The sequence below is a fragment of the Ursus maritimus genome, unplaced genomic scaffold, assembly GCF_017311325.1.
Source record: "Ursus maritimus isolate PB19 unplaced genomic scaffold, ASM1731132v1 scaffold_16, whole genome shotgun sequence".
NCBI lineage: Eukaryota > Metazoa > Chordata > Mammalia > Carnivora > Ursidae > Ursus > Ursus maritimus.
In genome coordinates, this window is record NW_024424008.1 from 20,276,891 (window position 1) to 20,294,411 (window position 17,521).

A 17,521-nucleotide genomic window follows, 5' to 3' on the forward strand; every position below is an offset into this window, starting at 1 on the left:
GAGCCCATCACATATTAGTTGCTAAATAAAAGTAACTCTTAGTATGATTGTTATTTCCCAAAACCCATCAGGTTTTACCAAAGGTTGTATTTTACAATTTCTTCTGCAATTCTTAGAATATAGAGAGCAGATAAGGTGAAGCAAGAACTTTCAAAATCCTCACTTACAGCTGTGTTAACACCAAGTGGTTTTCTTTATTAAGAAACTACAGGGGCGCCTGGGTGGCGCAGTCGTTAAGCATCTGCCTTCGGCTCAGGGCGGGATCCCAGAGTTCTGGGATTGAGCCCCACGTCAGGCTCTTCTGCTGGAAGCCTGCTTCTTCCTCTCCCACTCCCCCTGCTCGTGTTCCCTCTCTCGCTGGCTGTCTCTGTCAAATAAAGAAATAAAATCTTTAAAAAAAAAAAAAAGAAAGAAACTACATCACACAAGCATCCTAAACTCCTTTTGATTTTATTTAAAGGATCCCTCACAGCTTAAAAGGGGATGATCAAAGAACTTTGAATTTAAAAGAACCAACGTTAAACCCAGTACTAAGGAATTGGGGGGAAAATGTTCCTGCCAATTACCCTTGTGGAGCGAGCAACCTACTAACGGGATCCCACAGACCAAATGCAGATCAGTAAGATGCATAGGAAATGTGAAGAATGGGAGTTTGCTGTACAGATTTTGTCCATGTTAGGTTAAACTTGATTTCTAATTAGAATAAAAAGAAACATGAAATAACACCAGAGTTTTTGGAGAAAAGGAAAAACCTACTTCTACCTCACCAAGTTGTCCTTTTATTCTCCTTATTTATTCTTTCAATTTACTGAAAGCCTAGGTCGTACTAAACTGTGCATTCATTTGCGCAGAAACAATGTCAAATAATTCTATTAGCACGATAAAATAAACTGATTACATCCCATACTTTGCCCTGCTCTTTAAACATTCTTCTCATTATTCAAATAGCAATAGTGATATCCTTATATCACTATAAGTGATTGCCAGTTATAGAGCCTTGTGTTTCTAGCTCAGGCTTCTTTCAGGGGTCTCAGCAAACTGAATGTCTCTACTGGTATCTTTACCATCTGACAATTCCCCAAATAAGTAAGGGTAAATGGCAGCTTCCTGGGACATCACAGGGTCACCCATGCATGACATTTATGTGAAGAAAACTGCTGTCAACAAGTGAGTCTCAGTGTACCATAAATGCTCCCCAGTGTCATGTTCACTGTGATGGAAAGGAGAGGGCCAAGGACTGGAGCCAAAAGATCTTTGAATATTGACTCAACCAGTTAATAGCTGTGGGACCTATAAGTCACTTCAACTCTTACAATCCCAGTTTGATGGCCTATGTATGGAACTACTAAGTCCAACTTTGTAGAATTGCTGTGAATTTTTTAAATTCTGTCATGTTCCTATGTCATGTCTTATACTTAATAGCAATTCAGTAAATGATCATGATTTATATTATCATCATCTTCATCATCTTCTCTGGGTCTCAGTGTAAATCAAAGGGAATAGAATTGTTTATTCCATGCGGCTACCATGAAGACTGAATAACATGTGAAGGTGCTTTGTCAACGACTATCAGCACAGTATCATTCTTGAAAATAATAATTAACAAACAGACCTGAGCATTCAGGAAACCCTTACCGCTGAGCTACAATACAAATAATAGAGCTTACGATCTTTGAGGAAAGCCAAAATTACCCTTTATCTGCAGAACTTGGAGAGGTCTCCTCACAAATGGCTGCCAGCGCTTGAATCTGAAGGTCTGTGGGAGGGAGAACCGCAGACAGAACACAGGGGATAGGGAGCGGGCAACCAGAAACAGATCTGGGTTCAGTTCCTAACTCTGCCATTTACCTGCTAAGTAACCATGGTCAGTATCTGTGAACTTCACTTTTTTAAATTTGTAAAACGGAGAGATTGGTAACAAATTCACAGTGCTCTTAGTATTCACTGCCAACATATGAAAAGTGCCTCTTCTGGTAGCTAACCAATGGCAGGTGCTCAAGAATTATTACTTTCCTTTCTCATTTCCTCCTCCTCTTGAACCCCATACTACCATATAATAGACTAAGGCATCTTTACCTGGGGGAAAAAAATACATGATGGGTGTTTTTATGTTGTATATCAAAAGAGACTGACAGGGACAAAAATAAAAATAAACTTCCAACAGTTTTATAAAAATAACATTACTGAAAACTATTTAAAACCACCAAAAGAGTTATTTCTTAAATGTATCACTTTGAACAAAACAAAAGGAGAGAGAGAGAGAGATACGGCAAAGAAACATCATAAATCCCAGCGAGAAACTTTGGAGTGAGAGACTACGATAGAGCCAATTTAGAGAAATCGTGAACTTTGTGACTTTACCGTGAAATTATAAAAGCCCACATCTCTGTGGATTATCAAACAAATTACTTCACTCAAATACATATTTCTCTCTCTATTTTATAGATTCCATATCCAACCCACTTGATGTTGGTAACTCCGTCTTCTCTGATTAAATGAAATTGAAAACGGCCCCTTGTGGATATTCCTTCCTGCCAGAATTGATCTAAATCTGTCCTAGGCAATGAGCCTCTTCCTTCCAAACAGTCTACTCTGATTAACTTCACAACAGGTTGATTCCCTTAGGATGCTCACCCATCTGTAAAACAGGAAATCCTGCTCCCCACTACCCCAAATTACCAGTCTGCAGGGCATTTTTCCAAAACCTAATACCTGCTTTCTTTTGGCAGATTTGATGGGAATCAAGCATTCATCTTACCTAATTATTCCACTGCCAGTTACTGTTATGCCTAAAACCCAATGATGAAATAGCTATGAGCAACATAAGCCTGTTTGCAGGTTTTGTTTATCATTTCTAACCTTTGATTCAAGACAAGAAGTACGCCCACCAAATATATGGCCGTGATGCAGACCCTAGAGGACTATTATTTCTCTGGAGCTTGTATCAAATAACCACCCCTGCTGAAATTAGAGGTGATAGAAAGTCCCTAAAGACAGAGGAAATTCCAGCTATAAAAGTTATTACCCAGAACTTGGGTTACAAAACCTTTCCTTTGGCTCTGTGTCTTAATCCCTGGCAACTATCAGAAGCTGCTTATGAGCTTGTAGAGCATGAGATCTGGCCAGTCCAGTAGAAGTGGCTGACCGCGGGAGACTGTCACACAATTTAGAGTGGGCAGCCCTTGGTTTCCTCTACAGATTGTAATGCTTCTACTGGTGCATTTAATAAACTAAGTATAATTGATTTGCTTACAATATTGTCTCACCTTCTAGACTCATACATCTGTGTGAGGGCAGAGATACTACCTCACTCATCTTTTATCTTCAGCACTAAGCACAGTATTTAGGGCATTGAAGAAGCATTTTAATAAATAACAGGACCCAGATGAGAAGAGAGAGCAGATAGAGAACAAATGAAGGAGAGAAGCCATTTCCAAGGTGGTGCTCAGGCAATGTTACGACCACTGAAAATGAGACTGTGGGAAGGGAGAGGGCAGTTCATGGCTTCACTTATGGGCTGGGGATTGGAGCTGTGGACCTTGCTGTCTCTAAGAGCCACTATCCAGCAGTCAGTCTGACAGCCTGCATGCTTCTCACATCTAGTTCCTCATTCGACATCTTCCCCAGCATCATCCCACTGGCCTTCCACTGAAAGCTCACTGGTCTAGGAATAACTATCATGGCCAAGTTCCTCTCATGCTTTCCTGCCCAATTGATACACTTCTATCAAGTCTGATTGGTCAACTTCAAGTTGGTTTCCCACTTGCTTCTTTATCAAACCCCAGCTGTGGCTAACATGCAAAAATGGTATCAAGCAGCAAGTTCTCATTCTTTCCTCTTATTAAAAGAAATGTTTCTCCACCCGTCAAAGTGCTCTCAGTCCATACACATACTTCACTGGATGGGCTGTTGACTTCCTCCTGGGAGCTTTCTCTTGTTCTTTATGAATGTGTTGACATTCTAACAAGAAGATTTCCCTTCTTCTAAGGAACTATCTTCTGCTTGTCAGTATAAACAACCTCTGAGAACAGAAAGGAGTCTACTCCTCAAAACATATGCAATAAGTATCTATAGAAATGATTTCTGTTGAGTGGTGCTATTTACTCTTTGAGAGAACTAATCACAATTCCATCCTGAAGAGTTCTGTAATTAGAGTTCAGAACACTAGAGCTGGTACAGCTCTAGTTATCTCAAAGAGGCTTTGCTAAATTCTCCCAAAGTTCTCCAAGAAGAATCTCTGTCAAGCTTTCATTTTGAAAGCAAATGGACAACTGCGGGAATTGGAGATGGGAGCGGGAATGTCGTGACATCAATAAGAGAGAGGTTTCTTCATTTTAAAGTGCTTGGGAACTAATGTACTAAATTGAAGATTCTCATGCTCTGATTTAAGGAGCCTCAGGGTTCTTCTTAGGGACCTTTGGGTTACTGCACAGTAGGAATGGAAGAGGCCATCCGGTTTCCCTCTCTGTTTTCAATCAGACATTTGTTATGTTTTTAGAAGCTTTCCTTTAAAGAAAAAAAAATGGTTTGTTCTGGTAATAAAACTTTGAAAGCATTGCTTAAGATTATGATGAGAGAGACATTGGCTAAAGTAAATATCTGGAACTTCTGTCTGTCCCACTGCCATCACCCTGGTCAAGTCATAATCATTAGGATCACTGCCTCAGCCCACTACCTGGGGTCTTGGCATTGGCTCTTGCCCAGTCCACTTTCCACTTTATACCCAGAAAGATGTTTTTAATGCAAATCTGATCATCTCAGCGTCCTTCTTAAAATCCTCTAATGGCCTCCCATTGCCATGAGGAGGAGAAATTGTGCTTCATAAGACTGCAGGACCCTTCAGGACCTGGCTTCTCATCTTGGGCCATCCAAGGCATTTGTCTTCCTTGAGATTCACTGCCTGTTATTACCTCCTTCAGAGCCTCTGCATGTATATTCCCTCTGACTATATCTGCTCATCTTGCAGGTGTTAGATTAGATAGCACCTCCTTCTGGAAGCCTCCCCATCCATTCTGCCCACAGTACTTTCCATTTCTCTCCACTATATACTCTCATGGATTATCTTCCCATTTGCTTTTTAAGATGTGTCATAATGATAACTATTTCTTGTATATTTGTCTTTCCTCTAAATTCCAAAAGTACTCTTGGTTTTCTTATTTCACTGCTATAATCTAGCATAATGCCTTGGCACACAATGGGCGCTCATTAACTGTGACTAAAAGAATGAATGTGTGGTTTCAGGCACTTAAAAGTTATGTGTATTGGCTGTCTTGGAGCAGTCCCTCAGGACTATCTGATCACTTTAGCAAATGGAATGACAGCAGCAGTAGGGAGAGCAAGGCCCATTGCCCAGTCACTCCAGCCCATGTGAAATGTCTCTACACCAAGCTCTCCTCACATTTACTGCCAAGAGAACCACTAGCACCAGGTCTGCCACTTAGTAAGAGCCAGATAAATGTTAAACAGATAGATCAATATTAATATAAATGCAAATTGGAATTACATCATTCCCGAACCCCGTAAAAGTTGAGTTGTAACAGAGTTTTCTGTGCCAGGACATATGATTCTTGCAGCTTTCCACATAGCTATGCACCAGGCACCATGCTGCAGGAGTTTCACATGCTACCTCATTTGATCCCAACAGTGTCTGTTAGGCAGATCTTAGTTCAAGTTGCTACAACCATGGACTAGATGCCTGATAAACACCAGAAATTATTTCTCACAGTTCTGGAGGCTTGACGTCTGGGATTCAGATGGGGTCCTGGGGTGGGCCCTCTTCCAGGTTGCAGACTACCAGCTTCTCTCTGTCCCCTCCCATGGCAGAGAGAGAAAATGCAAGCTTTCTTGTGATTCTTAAGGGCACTCATCCACCGTCATGACCACATCCAATCCCAATTACCTCCCAGAGGCCCCACATTGGATGGTTAAAACAGTTTCTACATAGGAATTTTGTGGGGACACAAACATTCAGTTCATGGCAGCCAGGAATTAGTCTTTCATTTATACAATAAGAAACAGAATTTAAACCTTGCCTACAGCCACAGACCAAGTAACGGGCAGAACTGGGAAGTTTCTCAGGTCTGACTGACACTCCATTGTCCTGTTGCTTGGTGCGTAGTAGGTGTTCAATAGATCGTGAATGAATGAGTGAATGACTTACACTAGGTGTATGGAAAATGCCCCAGCTTGAAAACGTTAGCACTAAACTTAAACGATTATACTCTTGGAATAAAATGCTACTAATATTCACAGAAACCATAAATATCTAAAAGCTCAAACACTAATATTCTGGATATCATTAGTTCTGTTTTCTTTCCCTAAATTCCTAAGCTGTGAGCAAAAGCTGGGACATTTCCTACAGACATTTCATTCAGCTAAGCGCAACTGTGGAACAGAACTCTTTCCGATCAAGTCAGGCTACAGCCAGGCATTTGGTTTCTCAGCACTTTTGAACAATCATTGAGAAGAGAATACTACAGGGGTTTGTTTAAAAAAAAATGTGTACAGAATGAAGAGTGGAAGGTGGGGTGACCCACAATGTATAACAAGAGCAGTTTATGATCTGAGAGCTTTTTTTTTTTAAAGATTTATTTATTTATTTGAGAGCAAAAGAGAACACATGGGGGTTGGGGGGTGAGGGGCAGAGGGAGAGGGAGAATCTCAAGCAGACTCCATGCTGAGCATGGAGCCCAATGCGGGGCTCAATCTCAGATGCTGAGATCACGACCTGAGCCAATACCAAGAGCTGGGTGCTCAGCCGACTTCACTATCCAGCTGCCCCAGATCTGAGAGCTTTTTGATCCATAATTCATTAATCCTCACAACAGTCTGTGAGATGGTTCCTACACTTTTCAGTGAATCTAGGTTGTCATTGATTGTAAGATGCACTCCACATGTCACCAAGAAAGGAGAAATATGCTGATTAATTTATGAGATGGTACTGATGGTAGGATACATCCTAACAGTAGGGGTGCCTGGGTGGCTCAGTTGGTTAACCATCTGACTGTTGGTTTCACCTCAGGTCATGATCTCCTGGTCATGGGATTGAGCCCTGTGTCGGACTCCACACTGGGTGCAGTCCCACTCAGATTCTCTCTGGCTCTGCTCCTCCCCTGCTTTCTCTCTCTCTCTGAAATAAAGAAACAAAATCTTTTTTAAAAATGCTTAAAAAAAAATAGATACATCCTAACTGTAGAGACGGGAATGAAAAAAAAGGTGAGTCTTAAAATTGATAAAATATAGTATTTTTAATACCATTTTACAGATGAGGTAACTGAAAGAGACCTAAAGAGCTGAAGTAATGTTCCCAAGGTCACACAGCTTGGGTTCTGAATTCAGTTCAATTCAATTTAGCCTTGTGTTGTGATCACCTCCCGCTCTGTGCTCTGTTTAAGAGACACACAGATGAATGACACTCTGTCCTTACCCTCTGGAACTGAGCAGCCTAGAAGGGAAAACAGACCCACAGGCAAATTAACTAAAACGTAGCCTGCTGAGTCCAAGAACAAGACCATGGACAAGGTAGCAACCTGGCTGGGAGAAAGGAATAGATAGTCCTCTCTGGATAGGCTCAGGGAGGGGTTCCAGAGAAAGTTCTGAGTTTCATAGAACAGATTGAAATTTACAGAATGCTTGTTTCTTTCTAACTAGTCAATGCTTTGACTTTTTAAATGATGTTAAGAAAAATTCTTGGCTAAAAAATTCCTCTGCAAGGTGTGAGCTGTGGTAGAGTGTCTAAGAGAAGGGAAGGTGTTCCATGGCCCAGCTCACGTGCCTTCCTCCAAGGATGCAGGAGAGGCTGAGGGAGGAAGCTGAGTCCTCAAGATGTGAGATGACTACTGACAGAGCTGAGATTCCCATTGGAAAATGCCTGAAGAACATGCCTGCTCAGTAGGGTGAGCTAGGCAGGTGAGCTACCATTATCACCTCTCAGCTAGTAGATCTGGGAGAACTGTCCATCCAGCAACTCCTTTCTGAGCACCTGATGGGGTTCCTGCTCTGTGATCCTGTAGCCCCCCATACTAATTCCTATGAGAGCGTAGACTGCACTCAGTTTTAACTATATTTGGGGCCTTTGCACTGGCTGTTCACTCTTCTTAGAACACCTCATCAGATGTCTTCGTGGTAACTCCCTTACCTCCTTCAAGCCTTGCCCCACCTGTCTCTCAGCAAGTCCTACCTTGACCACACCCCCTGTTAAAAAATGCAACCTTCACCGCTACCACAGCTCTACCTGTCTAAAAATCCTAATTTTTACTCTGCTCTCTTTTGCACTTTTCCATAGCAAGTATCAACTCCTACTATAATGTGTACTTATTACCATGTCCTCTCACTAGAATATAAGTTCCATGAAGGCAGGAATTTTTGTCTGTCTGCATTCATCGGTAGACTCCTAGAATCATCATTGGTACATGCTTGATAAGTATTTGCTGAATGGATAAATGAATGTGTGAGTAACTGAATGAATATACCCTGAGCTCTATTGTCAACCCAACAATAAGCTCCATGAGAACAAGAAGCAAGCCTCTTGTTCACTGCTGAGTCCTCAGCAAATAACACAGTGATTGGCACATAGTAGCCACTCTGTAAATAATATTGCATTAAATGACTATTATCTCATATCCATATGTGGAAGTTAAATTACATCCTGAACTCAATGTTTTTACCTGGGTAAGAAGGGAACCATCTTCTTCTATCTGTCCTCATTCAAAAAGTGATAAGGGGAGCATTTATGGACATAGGTGAGATTTTGAGGTGAATTTTCCCTCATTCCAGATCTACCATTGCCTCAATCCAGGCCTGTTGTACCCATCCAGTTTTCTGAAAACTCACAGACAAAAAAGCAGGCTCAGTATCAGGGGGAGCTGAAGTGATAGTCCAACTGTCTGGTTTTGTGATATGTGAATTTCATCACCAACCCAGCTAAACTACCACTAAGGATTTGGGGTAGTCATGTCAAATGTTCTTGGATGTCTTTCTCCCCTTTCCATATGCTCATGAGAGAAATGAACTTTCTCCAGTATCTCTTCTAAGCCAGGCAGCATACCAGCTGATCCCACTTGTCAGTCAGTAGATACTAACAGTGTTATTGGAAAGCAGAAACCTGCCTTGCTTTGTTTGTGCTCTAGTGAGCAACACTAGAAAAGAAGGAATGGAATTTACGGGGAAGAAATTTAGATTTTACACTCAGTTAACAAATACTGAGCACCTGTTGGGTTCTAAAATGTCTTGTATGTATAATTCCCATAAGGACTCTGTTGGATAGGGATCCTGCCTCTCATTTTGCATCTTTGGAGACTCAGGGACAGAGATGTCAAGCACATAGCTGCTTGAATGGCAGAGCTGCTGTTTGAACCCGGGACTATCCTATGTCCATGTCTCATGGTCTTTACATGTGTCTTCTATAGAAAGATTCAAATGTTTAAATGATAATTGTGTATCAGCAATAACGAAATTCTGTATCAAGATATTTCCTGGGGCACCTGAGGGGCTCAGTCGGTTAAGTGTCTGACTCTTGATTTTGGCTCAGGTCATAATCTCAGTGTCATGAGATCAAATCCCCCACATCAGACTCTACACTGGGCGTGGAATCTGCTTGGGCTTCTCTCTGTCCTTCTCCTTCTCCCTCCCTCCCTCCCACTTGCTCTCTCTCTCAAAAAAAAAAAGTGGTATTCTTTTTCTCTCACAGAAAGCTTACTAATTTGTGGCAGTAAGACCCTAAGACATGAATACCAAAGCTTGATATACATTTTCAGCTTGGATCAGAAATAAAAGGCTGCAGTCAGGGCTATGTCAGCCTTTCTGAAATATTTTGATTAATGTATTTTGATTGCCTGATAAACAAAGCCAGCACATAAAGTCTTTTCGAACTGTCCTAAAGCCTGGGCTATTCATCCTGGCAGTATTCCCTTTCCCATATTTCAGTCTCTGAGGGGCCAGCTGATGGCATTTGGGAGGAAAGACAATGATTTTAAGATGATTAATTTTTATAGCCTCACCCAACCCTGAAGTCTGAAGTACCATTTGCTGTGGTCTGTTGAGCCCTGCCTTTGGGCAGGTTCAGATTTGCCTCTGCTTCCCTCAGATGAGGTCCTGTCAGTTGGCATGGCCCTGTAAACTACCCTGACAGATTGCTAGGACACTCTGAGGGAGAAAGCAGGCTGGAGTGGGCCCTGTCCCTGGAGACTGATGATGCCTTGTCTGAAATGATCAACACGCAGGCCTCCGGACACAGGAAGTCTGCTCTGCTCACAATGTGTCCCTAGGGGATGGGGAGCACTGGTGACTCAGGAGAGATTCAGAGAGAGTTGTTGCCCCTGGAAGTAATGCTTCTTCCCTGATTATCATCAAAATGCCATAGCTGCAGAGAGGCCCAGGCTGTGAGGACCTCTAGTTGGTGCCCAATTAGTTCCATCGTTAGTCATGACAGTGACTGCCTGATTCCTTGCGTACAGTAGAAATTGATGGTTTCCCAATATCCTCCAGACATAGAAGGAAACAATCTGGCATGACGAGAAGTGTATCTTTACAGAGCACAACCTGCCTTATAAGGTTATTAATGATGAGATGGCCTAACCCATGTGATACCACAGTCCATGGCACACAGTGCATTTACCCTTCTCTCAACTGGAGACAATGCCTACGCTTTAAGGAGTAGAATCTCTTGAATCACAGATAATCAATACCTAGAGCAGTGCCTGGCACATTATAAGGCCTATGTGTGCTCAGGAATCACTGAGAAACAGCATCTTGGTCGGTGCCCTCTTAGCAAGGATTGGCAGAAGCTAATGTGTTCTCATGCACTAACACTGATCTGTGGGTGGATTCAGCCACCCTTTTCACTAATGACAATTCATTATTGAAATAGATGGGGAATTAAGTGGCCGCACCAGACCTCAATCAGCCTGGATATGGTGACTGATCCACAGGTGCACATATGATTCCTCGAGGAGACATGAAAAGTAATCAGTACAGAACTGGGTATTTCCTTCTACCCTGAGATGAATGCATTCTGACTTGAGAGACAGGAACACTGCATGAATCTTCATCATCTCCTAAGAAAGGCAGGGAAGCCAGTGCTAGGTGCTGCTCAGGCTTTCCTGTTGTTTCCAACTGTCTGTGCCTTCATCAGAAAGAATGTACACAGCTGAATTCCAAGGATTGCCCTATGAGAAGTATAGGTGACAAGTGTGTAATAACAGAAAATAACTTTTATTGGACATCTGCTATGTGGTAGGCCCTGGGGATAGGAGGAATATAAACCTCCCCTGTCCCCCATGCATATACAAACTAGAATTTGCAAAGATTAGAAATCACTGTACAATGTGATATAAGAGCCTATGAGAGGTTATGTCCAGTGAGGGTGGAGGGCAGGGGAAAGAAGTTCCAGGGTTGATGGAGGAGATGGCATAGAGTGGAGCGATTTTCACAAAGCAAACACAGTCCTAGGAGACATATACATTACCAGCCACGTGGAAAGTTAACCTGATTGCCCCGCAGTGCCTTGCAAGACAAAGGCATAGAACATGACAGCTGAAACATGCCTTAAAGTGCTTTGGGCCTGTTGATTACATAGGATCTGAAGCCCAGAGAGGTTCAGTAACAAACTTGAGATCACATGGTGAGATTTCGTTGAAGCCAGAACTAGAGCCCTGCTCTCCTAACTCCATCCAAGCTTCTTTCTATTTCCAGGGTGCCATCTCTGTGTTTGAAACATTTATTAGATTCGTGAGGGGGCGAATGAATGCTTTTAAGAAGAAAAACTACTGGAAATGGCTGATTTTTAAAATAATAGCACCTAAATTTCAGATCTCTCTGCTCCCAGTGCAGATTCCTTTCCCACATCCCCCTGGTGGGAAAATGTCTTGAGAAAGTTAACTGAATATATGTATTTTTATGTTATATTTTTAAAACACCATATTATAATCTCCTGCCAATACCTATAGAAATATCTCGCTCATTTCTAGTGTAGGGAAGAGGTGAAGTAAAGCAGCTGTTGGTTGGCAGTTAGTGTGCTAAAGGCTTTTCCTATGTCACCTCATTAAATTTCTCCAAATGGGCTGATACTTAGGATGATTAAGCCCGTTCATTGATAAACTAAGGCCAGACTGGTTGTGGACAATTCTCAGTGACACTCAGGTGGAAAGAAGTGTACTCACTTGAATGTGTCTCTTCACTCCAATATCTACACTTTTGCACGATCCTCAGCTGCATACCTTAGCAATGGAACAGCGGCATGGAGTAGAGAGCAGACTTTATCTTCTGCTGCTCTTCTTTCTCTTGCTGCAAAGAGAGGTGAGAACCTCTAATCAAGCAGAAGCCTCAACTTCTGGAGGGAAGGAAATTGAGTCAGAGCACTCTGCTTTGTGGGTCTTAATGTTGTCATGGAAACAAAAGCTTCTCCAGCCCAAACAAGTTCACTGCACAGAAGAGAGTAAGCTGATGGTTGATTTGTTCATTTATAAAGTTTCTGCAAGGACTGTGCAGAGGCTGGACCTGGGAGCCCCTGACCTTCAGTAGCTTCTAATCCAGTAGAAGAGGAAAGACACATTCCCATTCAAAACTGGACATTGTAGGCTTCCCAAGAAAGGTGCAAGCAGAGTGCTTTACGTCTTCAGAGAAGGAAAAGGCTGCTTCTTTGCCTCAGTTTCCTTGTCTGAACATAGGGACAAATAATATTTATCTCATAGGGTTTCTGTGAGAATTGGATAAAGTATAAGAAATTAAAGCCGTAAGTTTTTTATCTGCAAAGTAGAAATAATCATACTTACATGCCAAGCTATTTACATGAACTCAATAAGATGAAATTATGTAACACAAAAGTGCTTTGCACATGGCTGGCCAATAATAGGCATTCAGTAGACTGTTATTATTGTTGCTGAGTAGTTGTTTTTATTGCAAAGAAACTTTAGCAGGGTCATCAAACTGGTGGATTTTGCCTTCTACCTTCCCTCTATGAAATCACCCTCTTTCTTGTCCTCTGTTATTAGCTTGCTATTGCTGCTATGACAAATTACCTTCTTCCGTCTTCAAATCCAGCAATGGCCGCCATGTACCTCTCATGTCACATCTCTCTGACCTATTCTTCTGCCTTCTCTTCCACTTTTAAGGACTCATGTGATTGGATTGGGCCCACCCAGATAGTCAAGAATACTCTTCCCATAGAAGGTAACATATTCTCAGGTTCTGGGGATTAAGGTGTAGACATCCTCTCGGAGAAGGGGTTAGGGAATTATTTTCCCTACTATATCTTCAATAACCATGAGACACATCAAATAATTTTTTCAGTTCCTAGTGGCATGGTCCCAGGAGTTCTCTTTACCTTTGTGATTCTCTGCTATACCAGCCTTAAAGTGATTCAGCCGGAACTTGATCCTCTGACCAACACAGAAAACATGCATGCTATTATGGTCCACAATCATTAAATATTACTGCAGCCTAAGCCCAGTAGAAAATATGGGTGGTTTTGGTTGGAGACGGTTGCTTGCAAAAACAACGCATGGGTTGGTGAAGCAAGTCTATAGGCCTTGGAGGCAGACAGGTCTTGCATTCAGTCCTGCCCTGTCACATGATAGCTGGTATGATACTGGACATGTTGCTTAAATTATGCAAGTCTGTATTTCCTCATCTGCAACACAAGGCTAATCCGTGCATTGTGGGGCAGTTGAGAGAACTGAATGTGCCCTCCATAAACTACTCATGCCTCTCTCCTGACATCTAGTCCATTATAAATGCGATCACCAAATCATGAAATTTCTGGAGATGAGGTCTAAGCACAACATTCCTTGTCAGGAATTGCAAGCTGAATTCTACAGTCAGGAGCATGGGCTTTTGATTCCGACACATCTATCTATATTTGAATCCTGGTTCTGCTACTTATTAGCTTTTTTTCATTTCAGCTCTTTGGGTCTCATTTCCTTTATGAGATAAAAAATGCTGACATGGGAAGATTGTTGTCAGAAATAATAACAAAGTGGAAATCCTTCTCTGTGGGTGTTGGGCATTTCACATGCATCACCCTATGGAGGGATCTTCGTTACAATCTTTTGAGTTAATGCCATCATTCTGTGCATTTCGTAGTTGAGGGAATGGTCATCTATGGTGAAGAGATCATCGAGGAGGTTAGGTAACATGCCCCAAATTCACAACTAAGAATAGCAGAGTTGGGACATAAACCCAGGTCTCTTCTCTCTCCCAAGCTTGGCATATAACCCACATGCTGCCTTGCCTGCCCAATACATTGAGTGAGAAGATAAATATGAGGTCTTTAGCACCTCGTGGGGCACTTAAGCACAATTTCCATTGAGTGCTCAGGTGTCTCCCATCATGTTGCATAGCCACGAGGATGAGCAGCGGCTTCACTCCCCTTCCTAGACTTGCCCAGTTGGCAAAGGGCCACCACATGGTGAAATGCAGGAGGTCCAGGAGGGATGAGAGAGACGTTGCATTATTCCTCTCTAATTCTACTTGTCTAATGGACTTGTTAAAAGCACCCTAGGCGGAAAGTGTGAGTCTTAATGGCATTTTATAAAAGTTGCTGTGATGAATTAGCACATAAAGCAAATTAAAAACAGCTTATCGCTTTTTAAATTAGGTGATGGGGCACCGTAGCAGTTCTCCCAGACATGAAGATCCATTAATATCCAAAGGAGCCAGAAGCTGCCGAAATGTATCAGCTGCTTGTTTTCCAGGACCTGACAAGTCTGAAATTAGTGTAATCCTCGAGGGGCGGGTTGCCCGAGAGAAATAGAACTGGGGAGGAGCGTATTACTGAGCCCCTTCTGCGGGGACACCTATCACTCAAGGCAGGAGGGGGGACACCTTCCCTCGGGGATTTTTGGGAATAGAACGGAGCACAGTAGATTGAATGTCTGGCCTGGTAGGGACCACCAGGAACAGTCTCTCCTCCCCTCCCATACACATGGGGACCCAGATCCCCTGATTCAAAGCCAGCCCATTTTGCAGAAAAACAATTATAATAGTAATAGTAGCTGCCATCTATCAAGCGCAGCCTGTGCCAAGCTGGTGTCGCAGTACTTTCCATACATTATTTCATTTAATCCTCACCATAACTCTTTGAAGTAGGTGGTGTTACTGTATGCCAGTTTTACAATGATGAAAACCTAAAGCCCAGAGAAGCTAAGTAACTTGCTTAAGATCACATGGTTAAAAAGTTGCAAACCCTGGCAGTCCGACCCTGGAGCTTGCCTTCTTGGCGACCACCTGCCAGCTTTCCTGATGGCTTTTCTCCCTACGCTCCCCACACTTTACATCCAGAAGGAGCCTGGAGCTAAACCAGAGGTTCAAAGACTTTGAGGATAATAAATACTGAGACAAGAACTGAGCCGTAAGGGAGCTTCGGGGATTTGGGGGCAAGGGGTGGCGGAGTTTGGTCAGCCTTGAAGGGAGGTGAAGAGTTCCTGGTACTTCTAAATTGTGAGCATGGCCAGAGGACAAACAGGCTGGGAAACTGAGCCATACAATGCAATGTCCAAGAATGTGGATTTTGGAGCCAGACAGACCATATTCTCAATGCAGTCTCCACCACATGTGTACATGTGACCTGGGGCAGCTGCCTTAATGTCCTGAGATTCCTTCCCTCATCTGGAAAATGAGGGTACTGATTTTTTACCTTCAGGTTCTTATGATGTCAAATAAGACAACGGATACAAAGTGCCAAGCTACCTAACATGAGCATAAGTAGTGGTAGCCGTCAGGGTCATCATCCTTGCCACCTTGTCACCACCTCTCAGACTTGGGGGTGGGGGTGGGGGTGGGGGGTTCTGATGGGGAACAAAGTAAAGAGCATTGCACTAGGACTCCAGATCAGAAGACCCACACTCCAGCCTGAGGCTGCTGACCCTTGTATGCTGAGGTTAGTCTATCCCTCTTCTATAAAAAGGGGATAATACTGTATCCGTCATCCTTCTTTGTGGAATGGATTGAGTCACAAATGAGTAGTGTATGTGAAAATGATTTGCAATCTCTAGACCCTCAAGACAACCCCAAGGGTCGATGATTCACTAGGAGGGCTCACAGGATTCAGCATAGTCATTCTCAGGACTATGAGTTATTACAGCAAGAGGATACAAAGTAAAATCAGCAAATGGAAAGGAACTTGGGACAAAATCAAGAGGAAACTGGGCATACGCTTCCAAGAGCCTTCTCCCAGTGGAGTCACATGGGACATGCCTAATCCCTCCAGCAACAAATTGTGATACTAGGTGTAAAATGTTGTCTACCAGGGAAGCTCATTAAAGACTCAGGATCCAGGGTTTTTGTTGGGGGCTGATCATGTAGTCACCTTCTGCTTGGCCCATACCACAATTCCTGGACTCACGGAAGAAAAGCAAATGTTCCCTTCAAATGTTGTTTATACAAACAGTTTAGGCATGGTGAGCCATTCCTAACAGGAAATAGTGAGAACCTTCCCAAAATCTAATTTCCCAGATGTCAGCCAAGAGCCATCCTTGCGGGCGGGTCTTTTTAAAATAGCAGTCTCAAGCTTGCTATGTTAACTCTTTTTTGCACAGAGTAGAATCTATACAAAGGATTTTTATGAACGTCACCTGACAGGGGAAAGGCGAGAGGATAGTGACAGTTCATACTTGACGATCATCACTGTGTGCCAGGCATTGCTGTGCGTGCTTTATTTTTACATGTATTACGTTATGTCACATTTCATTCATACAACAGTTTCATGATGGGGGTACTGTTATCATTGCTGTTATGTATGAGGAATCTGAGGCCTAAGAAAGGTGAAGTAGCTTGTGTGGATAATGAGCTGTATGACTGGCAAGAAGTAGTAGAACAAGGAAAGGACTCGAACAGTGTGACCCCGGGGCTTCTATTCCTAACCACTATGCTCCAGCTGCTATGCTGCACCTACCATGAGCTGGGAGCCTCGTATGTCTTATTAATGTTCATAGCAGCTCCGTGCAAATGTAGTTATTGGACTAATTTTGCATTACAAAAACCCGTGGCTCCGGAGTGCTCATTCATTTATGTCACCTCACCCAACCAGACAGGTAAGAGCATCAGAAGTGCGCCTCTGCCCTCTCTCAGCCCCCTTTTGCCTGGGTGGAGCTTTGCCAAAGTCTTCAGTAGGGAAGATGCAGATGGTCAAGGTGGAAGTGAGTCATTCTGGGAGCTTCGACCGAGAAACTCTTCCCCAATTCCATGACTTAGGGACAGAGTTAGTGGAAGAAGGAGGTGTGTTGCAAGTAATTCAGATTTTCCTGCAATATTTGAGAGCTCTGCATGCCGTCTTCAGCTCTTTTTGGTTGCCATGACAGCAGATGTGACATTTCTTTCATGAGGGGAAAAGAAAGGAAGAAAGGAAAAGAACCATACTTGGTCCTCAGTGATCTTAGAAAAAATCTGTTCCCCAGATCTGTCTAGTTTTGCTTGCATAGTGGGTTACACTCTAAGGAAATTGTCAGAATGGTATCAAAAGGGAATAAGCAGGGAGCTGGCAAAATCTGCTTCTTCTGAGAACTTGTATGCTCTATGTATGTGGTGG

General features: G+C 42.8%; 1 protein-coding gene and 1 long non-coding RNA gene across 10 annotated transcripts in view; one reads left to right on the forward strand and one right to left on the reverse strand.

The window, feature by feature from the left end:
- The window catches only part of DLG2 (discs large MAGUK scaffold protein 2), a 1,159,208-nt gene that overhangs the window by 1,075,168 nt on the left and 66,519 nt on the right, over window positions 1-17,521 (forward strand). The gene's annotated exons all lie outside the window — the stretch shown is intronic.
- LOC121102895 lies at window positions 171-12,290 on the reverse strand. The gene is made up of 2 exons (XR_005835009.1): window positions 12,159-12,290; window positions 171-367 (listed from the first exon to the last, which is right to left on the reverse strand). It is a non-coding gene; the product is annotated as an uncharacterized LOC121102895 (long non-coding RNA).